At 43.3% G+C, this 27,115-nt stretch overlaps 1 protein-coding gene across 6 annotated transcripts in view; it reads right to left on the bottom strand.

Moving 5' to 3' along the window:
- Nucleotides 1–27,115, bottom strand: part of MGMT (O-6-methylguanine-DNA methyltransferase) — a 332,117-nt gene that overhangs the window by 250,362 nt on the left and 54,640 nt on the right. The window lies entirely within an intron of this gene.

Genomic DNA, 27,115 nt, shown 5'->3' with positions numbered 1-27,115 from the left:
TGTGCCTCCATTTTCAGGAAGGCATCCAGGATCACCCCCAGGCTCTTAACCCTCGGAACTGGCACTAACGGTGCACCATCGAGGGCTGGGATCCAGAGTCCCGAACCTAATCCCCCGTGGCTCAAGTACAGGACCTCCGTCTTCGTCGGGTTCAGTTTCAGCAGACTCTGCCTCAACCAACCAGTCACAGCTGCAAAAGCACATTCCAGGACATCTAGGGCTGAGTTGGGCCGGCTGTCCATCATCAGATACAACTGGATGTCATCTGCATATTGATGACACCCAAGTCCGAAACTTCGCACCAACTGGGCAAGGGGGCGCATATAGATGTTAAACAATAATGAGGAGAGTATTGCTCCCTGTGAGACCCCACACACCAAAGTGTGACGGGATGACAATTTCTCCCCAAGCACCACCCTCTGTACCTGACCGTGGAGAAAAGAGACATTTCTTTAATTGTAAAGACATTTCTTTAATTGCAAGCTGTCTTGAGAATTCTGAAGAGGTGGAACAGAAATATCTTAAATAAATAAGGAATCCATGATGATACTCTGATTAAATGATCCTATTAGGGACGTGCATGAACTAGCTGTCTCCCACCAACACAGAACATCCAATTATATTCCAGATGGATCTACCAGCTCTCCTATTTATCTGAAAAGACAGCCGACATCAATGTAATGTTCCTAATTAGTACTACATGTCAGAAGTGAGGCATGATGAGGCATCCTGTGTTCAAAAAATGCATCAGCCAATGAGAACAAATCAATCTCGGGGTGGGAGAGGAAGAAGTGAGGGAGGGAGGAATCTGGCAACTCTGAAAATGTCTGCTGGGAAGTAATTTTACTGAAGGCTACTGAAGGCTACTGAGATAGCTCTCCTGCAAAACAAGTGAACTGAAACATCTTCTAAAAGAACCATTGGAACTACAAGGAGGGGCAATGTGTTCCAAGATCCAGGGCTTTTTTTCAGCTGGCACCACTCCCTGAAGCCCAAGACTTCCCAGCGGGCCAGCTGAAGCCGAGGAAGCCCCAAATGGGCTTTAAACTTCAGCTGAGAGGAGAATTCCCCTCCTACCAGCTGAAGTCTTCCTTCCTTTCTTTCTCTCTCCCTCTCTCTTTCCTTCTTTCCATCTTTCCTTTCCCTTCCTCCCTCCCTCCCTTTCTCTTTTTTCCATGTCTTTCCTTCCTTCCTTTCCCTTCCTTCCTCCCACTCTTCCTTCCTTCCTCTTTCCTTCTTTCTTTCTTTCCCTTCCTTTCTCTTCCTTTCTCCCAGGGGGGCAGCTGCACCATGCGTGCTGACATAACTTCCCGGAAGTGATGTTATTGTGCAGTCTCAGGAGCACATGCAAAAAGCATGTGCGGGTATAGTGACAGGGAAGCCACCTCCTGCCAGGAGCTGCCCCAGGTGAGAGTTCCCCCACCTCTTTTCCCAGAAAAAAAGCCCTGCCAAGATCTAATGATCTGTAGTTGCCCCAATGATGGGAAATCCTTATACATAGGAAATGAATGAGTTATCTGTTCTAGAAAAAAATCAAAAATTACTGCTGGATTTTAGTTTTTTTAGTTTATTAAAGCACTGATTGCTTCTTTGACCCAGTGTCTTTTGGTGCTACTTGGAATCTTTTACATATGGCACAAACTTACATTCTTTCTGCCAAGAACTTTCTAAAGCACCATCTTAAGTATTGCAGACAGCCTGCCACAATGGCCTTCACCAGCACTATTGTTTTCTTCTTTTAGCACCCTGCAGAATTTTTTTCTTGCAAACTGCCTCATATGGGGTATAGTATGTGTGGAGAAATACATTATAATTTGGAGATTTGGGCAGTATAAAACCTTCACCTTTAATTTTAAGAAGTTTTTCTCTCTTAGCAGATGAGGCAAGAGCGGGGAAGCCAGATGCTTATGGCCTCACCCGCCAGACACAATGAAATGGTCGACTCCCACCTCTGGTTATAAGCTGACATCCAGGAGACTTGGAAGGCAGAACAGGCTAAAATGTATCTTTCAGGAGATTTCAGGGGGAAAAAATGGGGGGGGGGGCAAATAAAACCCCTTGGCATGGAGGGGATTCCATTAGCTGATTCCATCTAGAGAGAAGAAGCTCACACGCTTGGGCTCCAGCTGAAGGCTACCATTGCCATTTGGGGAGGAAACAAAGGGCTGCCTGCCAGAACAAAGACACCAATGTAATGGGAAGCTTTCAGAACACTGTAACTTCTACGTTAAAGAGCCTTTCTCAGGATAAGAGCAGCTAGGGTACGTACAGAGTGAGGGTCAGAGGAACAGCACGTTCATACCTTTCTCTTGGATTCCTTGCTCAATCTCTTGTTTTGCTGAATATGCATGTGGACATTTTATTTTTAATAAAAATAATTTTGAGTGCTGGTAGTTGTTCTCTGTACCGCATAAATCTCCATCATTTGAACACACTATTTAAAATGGGTGCAGTTGGCAAATTTCTATTCCTGAGTGGTGTGCAAGTGCAGTAAGCGGGCCCTGGGGTGACTAGGGGTGGGGACCCAAGAAAAAAAATCTGGGAAATCCGGATCCAGGTTTCAGGGGTCCTCCCAAAAATCCAAGATTCCTGAAACCTGGAAAAGATTCTCTGATCCAGTTAAGATAGATCAGAGAATCCCTGATTTATTCAGCTATTATTCCCTATGGAACAACTATCTGGGGGATGTGGTTGTTGTGGATTTTCCGGGCTGTATAGCCGTGGTCTTGGCATTGTAGTTCCTGACGTTCTGCCAGCAGCTGTGACTGGCATCTTCAGAGGTGTAGCACCAAAAGACAGAGATCTCTCAGTGTCACAGTGCGGAAAAGATGTTGGCAGGTAATTTATATCTACTCAGAAAGGTGGGGTTGGGCAGAGTCATCCTGTAAGAGTTTCCCAGGTTGTGGAATGCTAATGGAGGGAGGCTTTACTGTATCCTGAGGAGGTTCTTTTGCATATGGATTGGTGCTTGATATGCTAATCTTCTCTGCAGGGCTATTGTCGGGTATAGAGTATTTTGTTAGCCTGGTGTTTTTCAGGACTGGAAACCATGCTCTATTTATTCTTAAGGTCTCTTCTTTCCTGTTGAAATTGTGCTATCTGGGGGCTATTGGGGGGCATTTTTCAAGAAAACTGCACCAAATTTGCAGATCCTACTCCTGAGTGTCCTCTAAAGACCATCCAAGTTTCAGGAAGATTCAACCTCAGGGTTCAATTCTATGGGCCTCTGAAGGTGACCCCAGCCACTCTCCATTATTTCCCTATGGGGAAACCTATCTGAGGGCTATGAGGTGTGTGTGTGTGTGTGACATTTTTCACACAAAAAACACAAAATTTGCAGGAAACCTATTCCTGACTGTCCTCTAGAGACAGTCAGAGACAACCTTTCATAAAGGTTGGAACTAGACTGTCTCCTCTAGAGACAGTCTAGAGACAACCTTTCACAAAGGTTGGAACTAATGGTCCAATCCCATGGGCCCCTGTAAAAGGTGCCCCAGCCACTCTTCATTGTTTCCTAGATGGAAACATTTTCAAGCAGGCTGTCAGGCAAACACATACGAGGGCAAGACTGCCAGTGGCAAAGACACACTTCCAAATGCAACTTCAACTCAGAGAAAGCCCCAGAGAACCAACCTGAAGTCCACCCAAAACCAAAAGGCCCCCTGGATAAGCTGTCCACTCCAATCACTCTCCTTTGTTTCCTATGAGGGAAACATTTCCAAGCAGGCTCTGTGGCAGAAACACATAGGGGCAAGGCTGCAAATGACCAAAAGTACACTCCCAGATGCAAGAGGAACCCCAACAGAAACAAAGTGAAGCAAGGAAATGGAAGGACTCCTCCTAGATCCAAAGTGAACCAAGGGGACCAACATCAAACCAGAGAATCACGTCAAAATTGAGAATTCCACTTGAACCAAATGGAAGCAATGGACACAGCTTAATTCAACTGAACCAGTGTCACTTACAGAAGCCAAGCATATAAGGACAGCTCCTGCACATAATGGCCAGTCACGCCCTCCTCCCCTTGGAAAAAAAACAGGAGAAGCAAAAGGGGGGCTAAAGCCTTGTTTCTCAGATTTACTCAGATTTATCTGGGGTCTGGATACAGGTTCCAAGATTGGATCCAGAATTCTCTGATTTGATTTGGGAAAACCAGGTTTAGCCAAATTGGCTAAAAATTTCTCCCCCCTCCCGAATCCTGAGACTTGATTGCACACCCCTAGTGGTCACTGGGCAGCAGTTGCCTTAGAATGGCAGTGCAGGGAATGGAAGCTGGGAGCACTGAAACTTCAATGTCCAGTCTCTGCTTGAAGATGTATACCAAAGGTCCGCTCACACCCCTCTAACTACGTCCTTGCCAGCATGCCCTCTTCAGTGCTGAAATAAAACTCATTTGTGTAGGTGGGACAGACATGCTATTTCAAATAGAAGAGAGATGTGTGGGAATACTAGATAATCCATTACACCCAGAAGCACCAGCACGTCACATTAATGCCACCTGCTCACTTACTTTAGCCAAAAATGGCAAATATTTCTTTAACAATGGCCTTATTATCGTTTCAGTAAAAAACAGATGGTATGGATTCTTTGCGTATTGACAAAAAAGAAACTAGGTTGCAATTTAGTACTCTGTTTCAACAGACCATTACCTGACAAGATAGGCAAGAACCAAGTGAGCACAAAATGAAACACACAGCACCAAGCAGTTTGTTCACATCCTCAATATCAACAGATGAAGCTCACTCAGTACAAAAAAAATCAGATAAGATGAAACCCTGGATACTTCAGCTACACTGACTGTCACTGTAGCCACTCCTGGACTCTGCTAGATTGATTTGAACCCCATCATAATCCTATTGCAGCAGTAGCAAAAAAAAAAAGTTTCCAAAATTAACTTTGACATCAGAGCAATAGATAATTTCAACACAGTAAAATAAATTCCAAAATGAAATTGATTGCATTGTCAAGCGACACAAAAAAACCCTAAGACATATCATTACTGGGCTGAGTGAGAATTAAAGAAACTAAAGGAAGCTGAAACAAATCCACTGGTTTGTATTATAATACTAGCGAAAGGAAAGGAAAGCCCTCACTCACCAGTATGACCCATTCAAGGCAGACCTCACTATAACCTAAAGAACAGAGACGAGTATCACCCATTCTACAGGATAAAAGGGCAAGCAAGTATTCACACAATACACAAAGTGCCAGAGTTTCTTTCCCATGAGCTCTGTATGTGCCAAAGGGATGTTTCCCCTTTGGCAGTAACACCAACTTCAGCAAAGCTCTCTGATTTATTATGAGGTGCAAAGATACAAAACCTAAGAAATAAATCCTCGCCATTCCAGCCTTTCTTCCAGTAGCAAAGATTCTAAGCTTGGAAAGAAGCTAGAGTTTGCATAACTGGATTTCACAGCAATTACACAACGGCCAATATTTTGAACATGGAAATGATTCAGTGGAAGTGTGGCATACCCTTAAGGGCTTTTCCCTTGGCTTCACACACTGCTGAAATTACAAAACCAGTGTGGCATGCCAAGGGTTGGGGTGGCAACTACATTCAAACACCAGTCCAATACCTGACATAAAGAATGATCCTGATCACATGCTGTCTCGTATATCAAGCTTAATTTTTACTGAATTTACCTAAAGCTAGGGAAATGGTTGGTTTTAATTGGGCACAGAGAAGAAATTGATTTTCATGGCTATTTGCAGATCAATTGAAAAATTAAAGGAATTTTGTTTCATCCTCCCTTTTAACCTGAATAGGTATTTAAATAATAATGATCAGAACGAACGTAAAGGTGAAGGGAAGGATTTCTCTGTGCTAACAGCCAAAGCAGTAAAGCCAGCACTGTGGTCGTCATAAATCACCCTCCAGCACCACATGCTTATTTTAAAACCTTGGCATTAATTCTTGTCTGCATCACAATTCACTTTTAGTCTCTTCAGAGCCAGTTCTGCCTATGACTTTAGCCAGTGCTGTTGCATACAGACTAGAAAAACTTCATCTATTGGACCTGGAATCAAGTTCAAATCTCAGCTCAGTCTTGGTCTCCTGTGTATAAAATAAGAGCAACCTGACTTACAGTCTGGTTGTGAAAAATGAATGAGAACCACTGTAAGCTACCTTTCACAGCACAAGTATTAAAAGGTATTTGAAAATATTCAAGATGAGGTGTTGTCTGACAGCATTATCCTCCTTCCCTACATCTTGATCATAGTTCAGTGCGCCTTGAGCTTTTTTTTTCTAACCTTATTCTACTGTCCTGGCATCCCAAAATCCAATACAGAGAACAACCATTCCTCTGCACAGTGTACAATTATCTTTGCCATATGTATGCTGTTTACAAAGTTCTTTGGATTGGGTCAACACAGCCATTAGGAAGAACAGAATGTGCTCTCTGACTTCTCTTAAAGCAACATAAAGAAAAGAAATAATAGTAAAACACCCAAAATAAGATTGGAACAAATAAGACAAGTAGGGGAGTCCCATAAATCTAACACAACTCAGTAAAGATATTCTAGTAAATGGCACTCAAATCTATTTGTTTGCTTTGGTTCATAATAAGAAGAAATACCCACATATCCCTCCATGAAATTCTAACTTGCAAAGAAAGGGATAAGATTAGCAAGCATGGATTTTCCATTGTAATATTTTTAATGATTTTATAAAATTTTATTTAACAGAAAATAGCATTAGACAGTGAACAAAGTATCAAAACCAGAATATGTAACAGAGTATTAAAGCTACAAAATATTTCTCTTCTCCTTCTCTATAGTTGTTTATAGCAAAATACACTACACTCGACATTTTATATTCAGCATTTAACATTGTATCAAGCATTTTAAATTCTACAGTTTAGATTACTGATTTAACAATTGGTCTATTTTACTACTTTTAAAAAAGTTTTTCTTAAATTGCAGCTACAAAGTAAAAAAAACCTTAATTTTTCCTTAAATTCTGAAATTGGTCTATTGTGAATATAAAAAGTTAATTCAGCCATTGATGCATATACATATAATTTGTTCATCCATTCAGTCACACTTGGACAAGATTCTGCCTTCCATTTTGTTGCATATACTATTCTCACTGCCATCACCATATATTTAAAAAGTTCACTCTGTACTTTTGTAATATTACTTGATAAAATATTTAATAACATATTTTTAGGGTCCAGCACAAAGCAGAGCTTTAGTATCTTTTCATGTATTTTGTCCAGTATCTTCTTGCCTTCTTGCATGTTCACCATATTGCCATTGTAATGCTACAGAGATAGAAGCCAGAACTCAAAGCATTTACCTTGTGAGGTGTTAAAAGTTTAAAAGACGGATTCATGTTTAGATCCAGCCATTGCCATGTTCATATTTTACAGTGAGCACATACAGCCTGCATGTACATGCATACATCTACTTGTAAGAAAGAGAGCCAGCGTGTGTATGCAGTTTACAAATGAAACTTGGGACTAGTTCCTGAATGTAACATGAGAATTACTCAACACATTTATGAAGAAAATTCAAGGTATATTGTACACAGGGCATATCAAACTCTCTTCCTACAAACTGTCCTTTTACTGGAGCATATCTGAACTTGTGCAAATTTTTGTTGAGGTTTTTTTTTCCTTGAGAAGTCAGAATGTCTATGAATACACAGAACTGAATCCAGCAGTTAAACTGATTTCAAGACTTCATTAGAAGTATTTCAAATGTCATCTGCCTGCCACATATTGGCCCAACTCCACAACTGCTGAATTTGCCATCTCTCCAGCAAAAGCCATCACTAAGGCCATGCAATCAGGAATAAACAGATAAAGAACACCTGGCTCTTCTACACCCCATAAGAAGGACACACTATGAAATACGTTGACTGTGCTTGGCCACTGCCAAGGGCTGGATGTAAAATTAATAAAAGTTGGCCTATGGTGTCAGATGTCCTTATTCCACCTCTGCCTGCAATTTCTAACTATGAAAATCATTTTGCTATCCTTGTTTCATTCATTCCCATCAAAAGTGTGTAAGATCAATTACTACTTCACTTCTATTTTACAGATAGGAATAAGAAGCTTATGAGTGACTATTAGTACCCAAACAGAAATTTCAATCAAGGTTTTTCAAAACATTCGAGAACTGGGAGGAAAATCCTACAAGAACTGTACTAAACAAAACTTTAAATACAGAAAAAGAGAAGGTATCTGTAGTTTAGCATGTAAATAAGTGTGTGTGTATTAATGAGTGGGTTTTAGAGTTGCCAGTCCCCTGCTGGGTGTGGGGATCCCCCGCTCCCACCCTCCATCCTCTGCCCCCCGGGTGGCGCAGCACGCTCCCATAGGCCAAATCCAGCCTGGATCAGGCCTGAATTGGGCCCAAATCAGCCTGGAATGGGCCACTGTGGAGTGTGGGTGCGCTCCCACGTGCCGCAGCAGCCCATTCCAGGTCAATTCAGGCCTGATCCAGGCCAATTCGGGCCCAAATAGGCCTGGATTGGACTGCTGTGGAGTGCAGGAGCACTCCGGTGCTTCGCGGGAGCCCGATCCAGGTTGAATTGGCCCAATTTGAGCCCAATCCAGGCACATTCCCCCCTGGCAGAGCACAGAAGTTCCAGCCGTCACAATGATGTCACTTCCCAGAACAGAAGATAAGGTAGGTGCTGTGTCCCTTGCCTCCTACTGGGAGGACAGGGTGACCTGGCAACCCTAGTTGATTTTAATATTTGTTACTGTGTGTTTAAATACAGACCTCTGAGGAAAGAAGGAAAGGGACTGGATGGGTGAATGGAGTACAATCGAATTGGATGGTAGCTCTACCTTAGGGGATGGAGTGAACTGCAGTTTTTAGATAGAGTGCTGAGGGAAAGTGTTCATTCTGTTAAATTAAGTGAATCTGTGTAGAGTTCTGATAAATTCTGGGTAAGTTAGGCAAACTTAAGCCTAACAGCGTCTCATTCTATCTAGGTCAAGCAAGCTGTGTGGAAAAGCCTGAGTGAATTTATAACTGTGTGGATGAGAGGAGAATTTACTTGGTTAGTGAAGATTTGTGTGAAAAATTAGTCTTTGTGATTGGGTCTGAGAACATATAACTATTTTTGAAACCACCAAGCTTATGAGCTATTCGGAAATCAATACACTTATCAAAGCTCTGCAACTATCACACACATTAAAAAAATTCTACTTCTCTCTTTTTAAAAAGGATCCCTTTTTCCTTAGAGCTACCCCTACATGCTGACCATTCTGTCAAATTAACATCTATAACAAGACTTCCTATAATACCAACTAAACAGAAGAGATCCCAGGTGGCAGCAGAAACTTTTTGGGAAGCAGCATTATATAGGTCATACAAACAAGGTCAAATACCATAGGTGCTATTAATGCAACCTCTATGAGGTAATTGGTTTAGCCCTGTAGGGCGGAGTCAGTAGCTAGAGCCAGGCACCTGAGGAAGAAGCTGGTTGCTGGGGAGCTTGATAATAATTAGTGTGCTCTTTATCACCTTGAATAAGGTAATCAGAAATGTTGTATGTGAACAATTTGACTAAAGTGGTATATGTATATACTGTTTGGTTGGTGTTATTACTGGGATTTTATTGTTCCTGCAGGGCTGTAATTCCCAAGAAGAGGACAGAAGCCTGGTTTCCAGTTACTTCAAATTGGAAATATTGTGGCAAAGGACTCTATCACTTGGTGGGATCTGACAAGTTGAACTGTTTACCTTTTCAAAGACACTGTTGGCTGAAAGTTTCTGTATGGCTGCACTTATGAGTTTAGTCAAAGAAAAGAAAAATAGTTGTATTGTGCTAAATTGTTTTTTTTTATAATATTTTTTATTTTTCAATATCTAACATACATAACTACTGCATACATACATAACCTACAAGACAGTAACTACAAAAGACTACAATAGCACAAGGGATGGGAAAGAAGGGAGAACAAAGAGAAAGGGAAGGAGGGGTGGAAAAAAAGGGGAAGGTGACCTACAAACACTAAACACTACATTTCAATGCTTTCCCTTCATACTGCCATAGTAAAAAATAGCTTAATAAAATAGTGACGGAGTGGTTGATCATACAAATTACAAATTACAGTTCAAATTAACTTTTTCCCTCCCCTGGGCCTCGGGCGCAATTCCCTCTGCACAGCTACCGCCAGAGTGCTCATTGCCTCCCCCCTCCCTTCAGGCTTTGGATCCTCTTCTCTTTGCTTGGTGTCTGGTCCAAATTCTGAATTTTTATCCACAAAATCCCTTAGCTGATCTTCCGAATTAATCTTGTAAGCTTTATCTTTATGTCTAAACCCGATTCCTTCCGGGAGTAGCCATTTGTATTTTATATCCCGTTCCCTCAAGAGAGCTGCCAACATCTTGTACTTAAATCTTTTCTTCCGCACTAAAAATGGAACGTCCTTCAATATCTTGACTTTATTTCCCAGAAAGTCCAATTCCGCATTGTATGAATTATATAGGATACTGTCCCGGACCCTCCTAGATGAAAACTCGATAACAATCTCGCGAGGCAGCTGCCGCTTCGTTGCATATTTTGAAGATGCCCGACGGACTCCCAAAATGGCGCTTTTCACTTCTTCTTTAGTTGCCCTCGCGGGTGTTGCTAAAAGTTCCGAGGCGAGATCCCATAAATCCTCTTTTTCCTCCTCTTTAACATTCTGGAGACGCAAAATGGTTTGTGTTCGCTCCACTTGCAATCCGATCAGCTGATTTTCCACCAACTTTAATTCCCTGTTCGCTGCTCTCGTAAGTGACGCACTTTCCCGGGCAGACTTCTCTGCCCCCCCCGCTGCTTCTTTAATGGCTTTCACATCGCTTTCAATTAAGCCCACCCTTTGATCTGTTTCATTCAGCTTGTCAACAAAGGGTTTTATGGCTTCCATAACCGCTCTTTTAACCAGTTCCTCAAGCGCCCCTCTGCAAGGCCGCCGTAACTGACTTGCCAAGAGAAGGACTCTGCTTTTTCGCTGCCATTTTAGGGGGGGGGGGAACCGCCAATCTTCCGAGACTCTATGAGGGGGGAAAAATCCGAGTCTTCTAACCTTCAGACCCCACCACTCCTCACATACGCTTGTAGTAACAGAAGGGATTCGCTTACTTGCAGGCTTTCGCCTAATCCTGCTCCTTGCCGTTTTCCATAGCCCGGCAGCACACTGGGTGCCGCGCTCGTCTGCCGGCCTCCATAGGGACAAACGGGTGATTTACCCCCTGCCTCGATCTGTCAGAGGGCTCTTCCCGCCACGTCCCGGACTCAGACTCCCTGCCTGAGAGTCTGGGGGCTAACCTTTGCAGATCAGCCGCCCGGCCAGGCGGCTCGGCCGCTTCCTCTCGGACCTGCCGAGAGGAGCGTCCGACATGGCTGCGAAAACGAAACCGAATCGTATTGTGCTAAATTGTTAAAAGGCTTCGGGGGGGGGGGAGGTTTTTTCCCTTAACTTACATGTGTGTGAATGTTTGCTTCCTAAATGGTAAAGTACAGAATTCCTGAAACTCTGTTTGTGTGGAGAAAAAAGAAGTGTTGGTTGTGACCAGGGCCCTCCTGAGGTAAAAGTCTAAGGCAGCATAAGTAGGAGCTGTATTAAAGGCCCAAGATAGGTTTAAAACAACAGAAATCATTACAGTATGACTTGTATTTTGTGGGCAAGCAGCTGGATTCATATATGATACAACAAGAAAACACTTGTTTTATTTTTTAAACTTTTTTATTCATGAGTTAAGACTATAACCTGAAACCACAAGAAACCTGAAGAACATTCAGAAAGGCAAGCCTCCTGGGCTTGTCTGGCACCTTGTTTTTACAGAAATCCTGAATTGACACTTTTTAGCTACCATCATATACATGAGGCAGAGACTTCTCTTGCTCCTGAACACTGTCAACAGTATACTAGCCTCTGCAACATAAAACAAGATAATTTTACAGCTACCAACTAGACACAGTATTGTAGAGTGACAGTTTGTCATGAAGCAGTAAGGACTGTGGCAGTATGGTGTTGAGCAAATGTCAGTTTTTAAACTGTTATGTCTTGGCACGCATCAGCTTAAAATGTGTCATGCCATCCCAGAATCTCACTCTCTGTAGTACAGTAAAGTTAGGTTAATTCTGCCATCATTTAGCAGATTTGCAACCTGTTCAAAGAAGAAACAGAAACTACTGAATTCAGTTGCAAGAGAACTTATATATAAATTCTGAATGAATTCTGTGATATTAAAATAGTGTTTACAGTGCAAAGCAGGGATTGATGACCCAGTACAAAGTCCTACAAGAACCTACAAGGCATATGGAGGTTGTTCAATTCAAGCCTTACTTTCTAACATTAAGCTATGAGGAGAAACAGTACTGTGCTGAGTAGTCTATCAAACACTTTTACTTGGTTTTACATAGCCAATGATTTTAGAGCTTCTGGATATAACTTTTTTGCTTAATTTTGTGGCCATGGGGGAAGGAGTCAAATGTCTGTGTATAAAAATAGTTATAATAGCCATGCAAAAACTGAAGAACACACAACCGCAATGAAAAGCCATGGTTTATTTAAAGTAATCATAATTAACTGATAGTCCAACCACAGTCCATTAGATTAACTATGGTTCATTTCAGTCCACAATAATAGGATCTAATGTTATGCAAGCACCCCTATAGTTATCTAGGGTCTCTGGGCACCCTAGCTAAAGGCACCTCCACTCACTTTCAGACCCAGAGAATAGAAGCTAGGGAGCAAAGCAGTTTGATGAGACTCAGAGGAAATAACTGACAAAATTGGTTAAAATGCAAAATGAGCTTTCCAGGTACTGTTTTATTAAAGTTCATCCTAAAAGCAAATACTTTGATTGGCTGAGAACATTTCAGATTTTGGCCACCAGAATGGCCACTGTTTGTAACAGAGAGACAACTGTTTAATAAAATGTGTTACACACCGAAGACAGTGATAGACCTAATAATCCAGCACCCGTAAGTCAATACTGTGTAGCAGCAGTCACCCTGTGTAGCAATAATTACAGTTAATCCTGTAGCAATAACTAACAGTATGTGACAGCAACCAGCTTTGCTTTGCAACATAGCTAACAGTAATATGAAGTAACAAACAGCCTTACTTTAGCTAACAGTTTATGATGGTAATAGACTTTGCAACAAGATGTGACAAAATCCACAGGCTGTACACAGGGTGGTATGCATTGCTGAAGGGGAAGTCACGAGTTTGGAGCATGATGACCAGCCAAAGAGGACACATATGCCTTGCTGTAGTAGCCTTATAAAAGCTCTGAGGATTCTCACCCAAGTCAGAGGAGCATAGTGACTTGCTTTTGAGAGCCTCGTTCCTCTCTTTCGTTGCAATGAAGATTTCGTGTCATTCTGCCTACTCCAGCCTCTGCACGGTGATTGGCAAACATGCAGGGGAGCCAACTTCAGCACAACAACAGCAACCCAGTCTCCTTCCTGAGCTAATTATAAGGGCAAGAACTCATCTTCTGAGTCCCAACACATCTGTAATCAAATAATCAGTCATTACGTTTCAGCTAACTACAATATCAGAAATATCTCCTATCAACAGTTAGCTTTTGCCCCCAAATATTGGCAAACAAAATAGTTTCTTGAATCCTGAAATCAGCAAGTCAAATAATTTAATTGGACTCCAAAATCATAGCATGCCTCCTGTCCCTTAAATACAGGAAATTAAGTATATAAGGTCTGGGATTTAGCCATATACTTCAGGTCAAGTTTTCTGTCTTTGCCTGCTTCTACTACTAGGGAGATAACATGTGCTCTTCGATAACGGTTATTACCTAGCATCTCTCTTTTGTTAGTCTCTTCCTCTCTCACACACTATGGCTCATGTTCCCCAATCTCTTCTTTCATATTGCTCTGACACAGCTCCTGGCTACTGCCATGAAACCTCTCTTTGTCCCTCCCAAAGCTCCTCTCCAGATCCACTGGTACTCTGGCTCCTGTTGGCTCCCCTTTTGTCCAAGTCTTCAGTATAACTCGTCACTCAGATCCCCAAGCTGCCTCCTTGCATTATCTTTCGATCCCTATCTCATATATTCTGTTCTTCAGAGACATGTACACTGGGCATCTTAATTATCATACATTTTAGTGATTGGCTTTTTTATTAGGACTTGCCAAAAATGTCCTTCTTGATAGCCTTCTATCTATCCATTTGTAGTTAATAAAAGTTAACTTCTTTATAAAAGCATTCTCATTGTTTATGGAGAAAAGCCACAGCTACCTGCAGTCTGTGTATACAAAAGGCTCAGAGTTTATTTTTTTAATTTATTTGATTTGATTTATACCCCGCCCTCCCCACAAATGGGCTCAGGGTGGCTAACAACCTTCATAAAACACAGTGAATCAATCAAAACCATAGAATCAATAATAATCTTTAAAAGTCATTAAAATAATTGACAAGAAAGAACTCACATGCAAAGGCTTAGTTTCTAAGATTTATACTTTATTGATGCGTACCAATGACACAGTAAACAATGCCTTACACAAAAAATGGCAAAAATATTGTGAAACCACTATCCCAATCACTGATTGGGAACAGATATGGTCCTCAAGCTTGCTCAACTCACAAATCATTAATGCTGACCTTCAATCATATAAAATTATTAACCTTTGGTATCTCACCCCACAAAAAATATCCAAAGTATATTCTAGGACTAGCCCTTTATGTTGGAAACAATGTGGGGAAGTGAGTGACTGTCCTCACTGCTGGTGGAAATGTCGCTATATTACAGAATTCTGGAACAAAATATTAGATCAAATTGAGCATATAACATCCTACAGAATACCTTTAAAGCCAGAAATCATTTTTTTGGGCATCTGGAAGGACTTGGTTATACCTTCTGTCAGAAAAGGTCTAATTATAATATTACTCAATGCAGCTAAAACATCACTGGCATCACATTGGAAGTCAAAGTCAATCCCTACAATTAACTCCTGGTATAACAAAGTTTGGGACTTCCTACTGATGGAAAAAATAACTGAGAAGCTGTATCTTCAAGCCAACCCAACAAGAAATACAAATTTTTATACAAAATGGGAACCTTTTTTAGATTTTATAGCTACAAACGAACTTTTACTAACAAAATTGAGATTTCAAGAAATTATGGAAATGGAAAAGCGGGGTTTCTGGTGAAAATAACTATTGGAAAACTATACCAAGAAGGTTACTGTTATAAAGGTCTGTTTCTCATTTCATGATTGGATGAAAGTTTAAAATCATATATATTGATAAGATTATCTCTGTATTACAATTTGGTTGAGATTTGAGTATTAAATATTGTTATTATTATAGTTTGTATGTTACAAGTTAATAACAAAATAATTTTTTAAAAAGTCATTAAAATAGTCCAGATGCAGGCTATTTAAATAAATATTGGGAGTCCGTATATGCACATAGCAGATGGCCGAGGGTAGCCCCAGAAAAAGTGGTGGTATTTGATGGAAGAAGGGGGACACACACTGGCACTCAGCCGAAGGCCCGGTAGAACATCTCCATTTTACAGGCCCTGCAGAACTCTAACAGGTCCCACAGGGCCTGGATCTCCAACGGGAGAGTGTTCCACCAGACCGGGGCCTGGGCAGAATAAGCCCTGGCCCTGGTTGAGACCAGATGGATGTCCTTCAGGCCGGGAACCAGCACGAGTTGCTTGTCTGCAGAGCACAATGCCCTGCAGGGGACGTAATGGAAGAGGCAGTCCCGCAGGTATGCCAGTCCAAGTCCGTGAAGGGCTTTAAACACCAAGGTTAACACCTTGAACCGGATCTGGAACTCCACTCGGAACCAGTGCAGCTGGCACAGCACGGGATGAATGTGCGCTCGGATTGGTGTTCCAGTAAGGACATGTGCCGCTGCATTCTGGACCAGCTGTAACTTGTGGGTCAGGCCCAAGGGCAGCCCAGCATAGAGTGAGTTGCAGTAGTCTAGCCTGGAGGTGACCGTTGCATGGATTACTGTGGCCAGGTCCCGGGGTGCCAGTAGCCTGGTCTGTCAGAGTTGAAAAAAGGCAGACCTGGCAACAGTCGTTACCTGGGCCTCCATTGAAAGTGTGGCATCCAAGGTCACACCCAGGCTCCTCACTGTTGGCGAAGGTTTCAATTATATCCCATCAAGGGTTGGGAGCCGGGTCCCCAACTCAATCGCCCCATGACCTAGATACAGAACTTCCATCTTCAGGGGAGTCAATTTCAGGCAACTCTGATGTAACCATTCCGTCACAGCTTCAAGACCCTTGGCCAAGGAATCTAGAGTGAGATCAGACTGGTTGTCCCTCAGCAGATAGAGCTGCGTGTCATCTGCATACTGGTGACAACCCAGCCCAAAGCTGCGCACTAACTGAGCAAGAGGGAGCATATAGATGTTAAACAGCATCGGGAAAGAATCGCCCCTGAGGGATGCCGCATACAAAAGAATGGCGAGCGGACATCTGTTCCCCGACTGCCACCCTCTGTCCCCAATTGTGAAGGAAGGAGTTCAGCCACTGCAGGGCTGTCTCTCGAATTCCACATTGGCAAGGCAGTGGGTCAGAAGGTTATGATCGACCATGCTGAACGCTGCTGTAAGATCTAAAAGTATCAGCAGTGCCGATCTGCCCCGATCCAGGTGTCGCCGCAGATCATCTGTGAGGGTCACCAGAGCCATCTCTGTACCATGGCCAGGCCTGAAGCTGGACTGGAATGAATCCAGGATAGAGGCATCATCCAGGTACACCTGCAGCTGTTCCGCTACTGCCTTCTCAATTACCTTGCCCAGGAACGGAAGATTCGAACTGGGCGGTAATTGGCTGGATCAACAGGATCCCGTGATGGTTTCTTTAATAAGGGCCGCACCACTGCCTCCTTCAGTGAGTCTCGGAAAATCCCAGAACTCAGAGAAAGTTTAATGATGTCAGCTAATGGTGCCCGAATTTCATCACTACTAGTTTTCACCAGCCATGATGGGCACGGGTCCAGTGGGCATGTGGTAGGTTTCACAGCATGCAGGACCCTGCCTACCTCCTCCTGGGAGAGTGGCCTGAATTGATCTAATATCAACCCTGTAGACGACCAAGGGGCCCCCAGTTCACATACTGTATCAACCATGGTGGACAGGTCCCAGCGGAATGACAAGATCTTATCCGCAAAATAGTCTCCAAAAGCCTCACAGCTTATTACCGAATTTACATTTTTATTTGTCCCATGTGTGAGGGACGTTAAAGACCGAATCACTCTGGAAAGTTGTGCTGGGCGAGAACTAGCGGATGCAATGGAAGCTGCATAGTAGTCTCTCTTTGCAGCTTTCTCTGCCATCGCATAGGCCTTCATAAACGTCCTATAAGATGTTCTTGTCACTTCGTCACGGAGTCGCCGTCACACTCGCTCTAGCCGTCTCAGCTCCCATTTCATTTGTCGTAGCTCATCAGTATACCAAGGAACTACTCTAGTTCGGGGGCGGAGAGAGCAACAGGGAGCAATCTTGTCAATAGCTTCAGAGAGACGAGTATTCCAGTCCTCTATCAGCTAATTCAACGAGCCACCAGGGGGCATCGGATTCCGCAGAGTGTTCTGGAATTCAATTAGATCCATTTGACTCCACGGGCGAGCATAAATCAGCTCATCACCCTCAAGACAAGGTGGTCTGACCATGGCACTATTATAAGTTTATCTAGATCCACCTGTATCCCCACCCCAAAGATCAAATCCAGTGTGTGTCCTGCTCGATGTGTGGGCGTCGATACAAACTGAGAGTCCTAATGCTGCCATGGAGGCTATCAGGTCCATGGCCTGTGAGGAGGTAGCATCATCAGCATGGACACTGAAGTCCCCCAAGACCAAAAGCCTGGAGTACTCCAAGGCCCAGCCAGCTACTGCCTCCAACAGGCCAGGCAAAGCATCTGCTGGTGTGCTGGGCAATTGGTACACCAGACAGATGGCTATACTCTCCTCGGCATCCCACGCCAGGCCCACAAAATCAATACCAGCTATCTTTGGCATGGGGAGTGGCCTGATGGAGACTCTAGAATGAAATCTGCCCCCCCTCCCCAGCCACTGTCCCACGACTGGTGAAGGACCGAGAAACCTGGGGGAGCAGCTCTTTCAGGCTGACAGTTTCACCTTCCCTTACTCAGGTCTCAGTCACAAACACCAGGTCCACCTCTTCTATTGCAAAATATTGCTGAAGGGTTGCGGTCTTGTTATTAATGGACCTAGCGTTGCACAGCAGCAGTGACAGGAGAGGGCATTGAGACCTAGCCCCATTACCAGCATCACTTGGGATGGGGCAAAGGTTGGAAGTAACCCGACCATAGCCATATCTCCGGCTCCTTCCCTTATAATACCTAGCCCCACCACCATACCTCCCTTGTCCCATAACCACTGGGATCCCCGACCTCATATCAACCACCAATTCAACTGACTGCTGTCCTCGGCCACTAATCCCACAATGCCTATTGCATAGTATCCCAAGTCTATATAAACAATAGTTTTATCACTAAAAATATTAATGCTATCAGTAATATTAAGAGTTCAGTTCCAAATTTCCTATCCCCCTTTAAATTATTAATTTCACAACTTCTCTACTAACTTCCTATCAGAGTAGGTTTAGTTTAAACAATCCAGCAAACGGCTATACCTAGCGCAGTCTGCCATTCAGACATGCAGTACAAACGGAATTCCCACTACCCAAACCACCCACCCCAATAATAGTAACAATCATAGAGAGGAGAAGACAACAATCAGGGTAAAATAGAGAAAATAAACATAAAACAATCGCCCCTACTTCCTCCCAGTAACCCAGTACAACCTGGCCACAACAGTCACAATCGACAGTCAATTAAACAGTTTAACAAATTCAACAGAGCAACACCAGAACCACTCCATCTATTCAATAAAATGTACACAGGACATCAGCAAAACAATTCCAAACCAGGGCAGTCTGGGGGCGGGGCTGAGTAGCTGGAAAAGCTCAGGCCCAGGTGGAACAGCCTCCCCAACAGCAGCAGCACAGGTGCTCACCCTGCTGTCCCAGATAGCAGCTCTCTTTAGCTAGGGCAGTCTGAGGGCGGGGCTGAGCAGATGAGTGGGGGGTGCAGGTGTAAAGGGCCACATCCAGGATTACACTGACTCTGATTAGTCTTAATCATGGTTTCCTGTCATGTATAAACACAGTATCCTGGTTTGCCTCCTGCCAATACTCCACACCACATTTATCTACAGAGTCACCTGAGATGGAGCGGATCAAAAATGTAACATGTCTTCTGTTCAGCCAACTCTACCAACCCTCAACTCCTAATATATCTTGCAAGAAGCCCCTCTCTTTGCCTCAGTCCTGTTACAGACCCAGCAACAAAGCACTCTCAACCCACGCAACTCCAGTGGTGTTTTGACTACCTCAATAGCCAGTGCTCCAGCAACAAAAGCAGTTCACATAAGCACCCTATTTATATTTATTTCACTTACACCTGAATGGACCAGCAAAGAACTGCTTTCCTGTATCTACCTCCACTCGAGCTCTCTGCTGCATTCTCCTTGGAGATAAAAACAGTGTTACACTTACCTGTAACTGTTGTTCATCTAGGTCTTCCGTGCAGGCGCACATGGGACTGCGCACGTGCAGGCCTGCCGATTTCGGAGATTCCTATAGTTCAAAACCAATAGGCGGTGCCCTCGTCTCCTAGTGCGTATGCGCGGCCGCTTTCCTCGCTGAAAACGGCCTCTAAATGGTGAGGCGCCCTCGGCAAACCCTCAGTCCTCTTTCGCCGCCGTACCTCAAGGTAAATACCAAGAGTGTTAGCGGGGAAGGAGGGAGGGCATGTGTGCCTGCACAAAAGACCAAGATGAACAACAGTTACAGGTAAGTGCAACACTGTTTTTCATCGATGGTCTTCCTGTGCAGTCCCACATGGGAGATTATAAAGCTTAAATACCTGGGTGGAGACAGCGAGGTGTTACAGGAAAATTGATTGTAGAACCGCTGTGCCCACTGCTGTCTCCTTTCTGTCTAGTATGTCAGGGCATAATGTTTGACAAACTTGTCAGCTGAGGCCCACGTCTCTACCTTGCAGATGTCTTGGATCGGAACACCTTTCAGGAGAACTGCTGACGATGCCTGGGACCTGGTGGAATGAGCATGGACTTCCAGCAGACAAGGTAAGTTTGTGGTCTTATAGCACAATAAAATAGTCTTCCTACCCCTCTTCTGCCCCGAGAAACACACAAACAGTTGGGAGTCTATCCTAAAGGGCTTCAAGCAATCCAAATAAAAGAGAATCGCCCTATGGACATCTAGTGAGTAGAGGGCCTTTTCAGCTTCCAAACTCTGAGTACAGAAAAACACTGGTAAGGATATTTCCTGAGAAAGGTGGAAACTAGAAACTATTTTCGGTAAATATTCCACCTTAGTCCTAAGGACCACTTTTTCAGTGTGAACTTTTTTAAAAAGGGGGGTTCACAGCATAATGCGGCCAATTCTCCTACTTTCCTGGCCGAAGCAACGGTCACCAAGAACACCACCTTCATAGAGAGAAAACGTAAAGGACACGTGGCCAATGGTTCAAAAGGCCTAGACATAAGTCTGATCAAAACTAAAGGCAACAACCATTGAGGGACTATAGCCCGGACAGGGGAAAACAAGTTGTTCTCTCAAAAATAACTTAGACGTATAATGAGAGAAAACCATTTTCCGGTCTATCAGAGGGTGAAAGGCAGAAATGGCTGCCAAGTATACCTCAATTGAAGAATTAGACAGACACCCCATTTAAGTTCCCAAAGGAAATCTAGGACTTCGTAAAGGGGGGAAGTTAAGGGATCTGAACCCTTCCCCCGACCACCAAACACTAAATTTGTTCCACTTAACGGTGTAAGACTGGCGGGTAGATAGCCACCTCGCATTCTGTAATACATGAGACACTTCTGCAGAAAAGGCTTGTCCTGAAGGATCAGCCAGGCTGTCAGTTTGAGTGTGTATACTCTGTGGTGTAACACCCCCCTCCAGGACAACAGGTTCAGTTTCATCGAGAAATTGTACATTCGAGTTTGCAACCTCATGAGAGTGTGAAACCAGGGTTGACACAGCCAATATTGGGCGATCAGGATGACTGATGTCCTGTTCGACTGAACTTTGCTGAGTACCCTGGCCAGAAGTGGAAACAGGGGAAACGCATAGAAGAGGTGATTGGACCACTTGAGTTGAAACGTATCCCCAAGAGACTCGCGGCCTACACCGCCTCTGTAGCAAAAACAGGGAGACTTGTGATTTTCCTCAGAAGCAAAAAGATCTATGTCAGGAAAATCCCACTTGGTAAAGACGGGGTGAAAATAAGCATCTTGAAGGGCCCACTCATGATTGTCCCCTTGTAATCTGCTCAAGTGATTTGCTACTGTGTTGTCTATGTCGGGGATATGAACTGCTTGCAGCCACACCGAGTGATTTACTGCCCAATTCCAGATTTTCATCGCTTTGTTGCACAGAGTCACTGATGCCTTGCCCCCCTGTTTATTTATATAAAACATAGTAGTTGTATTGTCTGTAAGTATCTGGACGGTCTTGTTCCTTACGGTATCTGAAAACGAAACCAACACATACAACACTGCCCTTATTTCCAATAAGTTGATATGTTTGTGACATTCAGAGTCATCCCACACACCACACACTTAAGACCCCTTACAGTGAGCACCCCAACCTAGATTGGAAGCATCTGTAGTAACGGACACACATCCGGTTGTCTGTAATCAAGCCAAACACTTTTGTAAAGGTTTGAGTCAAGCAACCACCAGTCTAGGGAACTAAGGACCTTCCTAGGAATGTTAAACCTCTTTTGCTGAGGATCCCTCTCATGAAGAAAATCGAGTTAAACCAAAGCTGTAAGGGGCTCGTATGCAACCTTGGTAAGGGTACCTCAGCAGTGGTAGAGGCCATACAACCCAACAAGGTCTGAATGAGCCGAGCAGGCTGGAATCGGCACCTCTTAAACCTTCTAACTAGTGCCTTAATCCTACGGGCCCTCTCAGAGGGTAGGAACCCAGCATCTGGGTAACATCAGTAACAGTTCCTATCAACTGGATGACTCTAGAAGGGATGAGCTTGAACTTCTGATTGACAAACAGGCCCAGCTTAAGGCAGGTGGTTAGCGTGATAGAGACCTGTCTAGTTACATCATCGGCTGAATGTCCTACAATCAACCAGTCGTCTAAATAGGAAAAAACACAACACCCCTGGACTCTCAGATAGGCAACTACTACTGCTAAGCATTTAGTGAAAAATCGTGGAGCAGTAGACAGCCCAAAGGGGAGCACCCTATACTGAAAAACATGGGTGCCATAAGTAAAGCGCAGGAACTTCTTGTGTTCCAGAAAAACTGAAATATGGAAATAGGCATCCTTCAGGTCTATAACTGTGAACCAGGATTGAGAAGGTAGCAGTGTCAAGACCGCTTGCAAGGTAACCATCTTAAACTTACGAACCCGAATAAACTTATTCAAGTTACGGAGATCTAGGATAGGTCTGAAACCTCCATCCTTTTTCTCTACCAAAACCAGGTTGGAGTAGAAGCCTAATAATGAGGACTGATCCGTAACTTCCTCAATGGCTCCCTTATCCAGAAGAGCTGAGAATTCAGCCAACACCCCAGGTTGGGACCCCTTAGTAGTAAAAACAGGGAGTCGTAAGTAAGGTAACTGCAAAAACTCAACTTTATAACCAACTTGAATAATTTTTAAAACCCAAAGATCAGAGGTGACGTTACACCACTCAGAAAAATAACCACTCAACCTGACCCCAAACAACAGGTCAGGACCCTGTAATTGTCAGAACTGTTTGTGGGACTGGGACTGCTTCTTAGCGTGCTGCTGGTGAGCCCCCTGCTTGCTTTTCTAACTCTGCCTCTTTCTGGAAAAGGAGGACTGCGGGCTTTGATAGAACCGCTGGCTCTGGTAAGCATACCCCTGGTATGGTTGGAAACAATGCTGTTGACTCCTTGGAAAGGATCGATATTGGGGCCTAGTCGCAGAATGATGTTGTTGCTGAGGAAGGACACTGTACGACCGTGCCGTAAGTGTGTCCTTCCACTTCTTACACAGATAATCATCTGTTCTTTCTGAGAACAAGGTCTGACTCTCAAAGGGGAGGTCCTCCAACTTGTTCTTGGTCTCTGTTGGCAATGCCGTAATTCTCAGCCAGGCAAACCATAGAACAACAGCCGATAACAAGCATCTTGCAGAGCTGTCCGCCATATTTCTGCTGGCATTAATCTGGTGGCGGGACAGGCAGACCACCTCTTCCTAGATGAACTTCAGGAAAATCTTCTGGTCTTCCGGCAGCTTTGGTACAAAAGTCGCCACCTTGTTCCAAAGGAGCAGCTGTTAAGCAGTCATCATAATTGGCGATTTTAACATTAAATGTGGCGGAGGTGTAGATCTTCTGCCCCAATCACATCCATCCTCCTACTCTCCTTATCAGAGGGAACAGAAAGAGACCCCTGCTTTGGTTTTGCCTGCATCTCCTCAGTTACAAGGGACGAGAGGGGGGGATGCAGCAACAGGAAGGGACAAAGATCATCCTTCGTCCTGTAGAGATTCTCAACCTTCCTGTTGGAAGCAGGAGGCTGGCTTCAAATTCAGGCCATTCAGAAGGTCAACAAAGCCTTTAATCACTGGGAAGGTGACAGCAGGAGTAGATCCTGAATAGATATACTGCAGGATTTTGTCCTTAGTCTTCGGTTCTGTGGAGGTCACATCAATTTCAAAGGCCTTCACCATGCGTTGAAGCAATTCACTATACACACGAAAATCGTCCATCAGGGAAGCCTCCTCTGCAGGGCCAATAACCCCTTCTGGTGAATCGGATGGTGGTGAGTCGCTGGACCTGAGGTCCCGAGCACCCCTCTCAAAGGCCGCTTTGGACAAGCTATCTTACAAGTCCAATCTACCTTTCCAAGTACCGTTGGCAGGGCCTCTGAGTGGAATTTTATGAGGCGGTGCAAAAAAATTTCAGGCCCCTTTCCTGCTCCATTAGCCATCTTTTTTTTATCTCTAATGGTTTTAAGCATAAGGTCAATAAAGGTAAAAAAATATGCTTTGTATTTACTTAAAAATGAGGTTTCCTTGCCTTTTTTTGTGAAAAAATTCTAATGACAGCATCAAAATTAATTGTTCTGGCAATGTTTGATTCAATACTCAGCTTGGCCAAATCCACAAGACATTCTTGAGAAACTGTAGTTTTGAAAGTGCTACTTACCTGGGTTTTTTTTTTCAATTTCTTCTTTAGGCATTAGCTAGTTGGGTCACCCCTTTGAAAGTGTACCAGAAAAATGGAGAGCATGAACATGTACAGAGTGCACATTCCTTGCCAATTTTCTCTCCAGGCTCCACATAGGGCAAAAGGATATTTTAAAAAGGCCTCTGATCTGCACCCCCCTCCCCAATCTTGTTCATGCAGATGGGGTTTCTCATTGCTTCAGAGAGACAGCACTCAATTTTAGGAATTGTCCTTTTCTGCAATAGATACCACCTCTCCATTTAAAAATGGAATGGAAATTGAAAGAGGAGCTTAGGAGAGGCTGAAGCAGCCCCCCCCCACACATCACTATGAAAAAACTAATTGTTCTTCCATACACAGCAAAAAAAACCCCTCAAAAAACAGGAAACAGCAGCAGCAACAAACAAACAAAGCTATTTAAACAAGGAAACATAGGGCCTACCCTTTCCCAGTTTTCCATTTCCAAAATACAATGTAATGATAACGTAACTGAAAAGTAAAATAAAATAGACTTACTTTTTTCCCTACTAAAAGGAACAGAAACTGGTCCTTAACAGAGTAGCATTGATTGCAGAGAAAACATGATGATGGGTGGTTGGAGCGTGCTGGCTGGTGTGAGTGTGAAAGTTTTAGAAAAGTTTTAGTTTTAGAAAAGAAGTAAGAGTTCTTTATTATAGGAATTCCATACTTTGATAGAAAAGGGGAGAGATAGATTCCTATCTACCGATCTGTTTCTGTGGAGGAAGTCCTGAGATTAGCAATCTACGTATCAAAGGATAGTTCAGGGCAGTAAAAGAGTAAACAGATGCTCTGACCTGTCTTTCTAACTCTCTGGCTTCTCCCCCTCTGATACTTGACAAGAGAGACAGCGTTAGAAGTGGAGTCTTCTAACATTCCCCAAATGTAAATTGTAGCCAAGCAATTATATTGCAATTATGTCCAACAGAAGCCTTGCAATCTGACTGTTGCTACATTGAAAATGGGTACAGCCAGTCAGAGTTAAGGACTAAGTGTGGACTATAGCCATAGGTATTTTAAGGCAGTGTATAAATTCTTTTTTATATAAAATTTATTTTTATAAATATAAGCATAACAGAAAAAAGAAAATAATGATAGCACAATTATAATTACATCAAAAGAAAAGAGTAAACATAATATAATAAACAATATAAATAACTCAGGGTTTTTTTTATATCCAGCACATATCAATTCTTGAATGTGTTTGGTGTCTGTCAAAAAAGAAAGAATAGTTTCCAGTATTCAGAGTTTTGATCCTTCAAGCATCTTCCAATTGTAACATTTCCATACAATTAAACACATTTTTGGGAAGTTTGCATTCTTTGGTTTTTTTCACTTTTTTTTCAGATCTATTACCCCATTCATGTCTCCAAAGATCATTATCTTCTTGAAAATCGAAAATGGATTGGAAAACATTTTCATTAAAATTTTCTCATGTTGTTTGGCACATATATTGTTGTAGTGTGTAAATCTTACCTTCCAGGAACCTGATTTTCAAAATCATGTATCTTCTGTCAGAGTCTCTTAATTCTTCTGTAACATTTGTTTGTAAATTTTTTATATAAGCTGCAATTTCTTTTTTAAATTATAAATTCTTAATAAACACACAAATACATTTGAGCAAAAAACAGGAACAAAGCCCCAAAGAATCATGGAAATTGTAACATGATACAACAGGAGGGGTGGACAGTCCTGTGCTTTATCTGCCATGGTAACTGAGGGCCAAACTACAAGTGAAAAATAACACAGGTTGGACACTTATCAGCTTCCCTCAAGTTTTGATGGGAAATGTAGGCAGCTTGGTGGAATGTTTGACAAGTGACAGTTGAAAAGTCCATTGGACAGCAGTCGGAGAGCCAAGCTGCAAGACCAGGACGCCTACATTTCCCATCAAAACTTGAGGGAAGCTGACAAGTATCCAACCTGTGTCATTCGTCACTTGTAGCTTGCCCCTGAGTCTTTCATGTGAGCTTGTCATTGCTTGCCCACCACGACCAAATCCGAGGGGCCTTGAGCTCCTCAGCCCCCCTGTAGTTCACTGGTTGCCTGGGGGGGCTCAGCTCCCCATGGCCAAATCCCGGGGGGGGGGCTCAAGCCCCTCAGCCCCCTCCATAGTTTACATCTATGAACACCAACACGTCCACTACAACAATGGTCACTGGCCTAAACATTCTGTCTGCCGGGCTGAAGAGTGGAGAGTCACGTGATCTTCTAACTGGCACATGCTGCCCCTAGTGGAAGATCTTGAGAACACAATGTAACAATAATGTAAAGGATAAAACTATGCTATGTAGGCGATATGTAGATATAAATGGGCCCTGGTGTGATGCACCTGCTGACCCCCTCTCTCATAGGGCCTGACCGTTGGTTCTATCTAGATTGTTCAAACACCTTCTCTCATGGGTTACTGTCATACTTTGCAGGACACATCAAGAAGTACCTGGGTATGGGCAGCTAAAGGAATCTCCCTGCTAGCACTTCCCAGGTTAAGGTTACCCGTGCACAAAAACACCACTCCAGCCATAGAATAATCTATCCTTTTACAGCTTAATGTACACATTATGGATTTACTGGTTAACAACATAGAGCAGTGTAAATACACCAAAGTGGATGAAGGCAGGGGAAGGGTTGAGCTGCCTCCTGAACAGGTAGCACAGATCACCAACAAACATGAAGAAAGTGGATACTTTTAGGAAGTGGACCTCAGAACTTTCAGCGACTATTCTCTGTCTCTTTTAGAACCCTTGCCTGGACCTTGTTCACTCTATGGAAGAAGGTACTTCATCCTTTAAAGGAAATCAGATCCAGGAGAATATTATTCCTGATCACAATAGGAAGAGTGCTTCACTGGTGAGCAAGGCATGCCTGAGTAA

The sequence above is a fragment of the Eublepharis macularius genome, chromosome 6 (genome assembly GCF_028583425.1).
Source record: "Eublepharis macularius isolate TG4126 chromosome 6, MPM_Emac_v1.0, whole genome shotgun sequence".
NCBI lineage: Eukaryota > Metazoa > Chordata > Lepidosauria > Squamata > Eublepharidae > Eublepharis > Eublepharis macularius.
This window is presented reverse-complemented; position numbering and strand designations above follow the sequence as displayed.